Genomic DNA, 508 nt, shown 5'->3' with positions numbered 1-508 from the left:
ATATATATATATATATATATATATATATATATATATATATATATATATATATATATATATATACATCTGTATATATGTATATATACAGTATTTATATTTACGTGTTCCTCGATATAAACATCAGTTTTAACGTTTCACGCCAGAGAATTCATAGACTAACCAGGGGCGAAGATAAGCAACACAGGAACTAACAAAATAAATATTCACATTAATATACGTATGTATGCGTTGCTGTCAGCAGCAGCACCAGCAGCAGCAACAGCAGCACCAAGAGCAGCAGAAGCAGCAGCAGCAGGATCAACTTTGCAGCAACAGTAGTCTGAACGCATGCATGCGTTGTATATTGCATGCATGCGTTAAGTACTGCATGCATTTGCATGCAATGAATTTCATCTCAGGTGTTTTATAAAGTTTGTTTTACACCCCTACAGCTATAGAGACAGTCAAAAAAACAGTTTATTTTCTTCATATTAAAAGAAAATGTATTATTAACTGCAGCCAGGAGAAA

Source organism: Eimeria mitis, genomic scaffold (assembly GCF_000499745.2).
Source record: "Eimeria mitis Houghton genomic scaffold, Emh_scaff1996, whole genome shotgun sequence".
Taxonomy (NCBI): Eukaryota; Apicomplexa; class Conoidasida; order Eucoccidiorida; family Eimeriidae; genus Eimeria; species Eimeria mitis.
Note: the sequence above shows the minus strand (reverse complement) of the source record.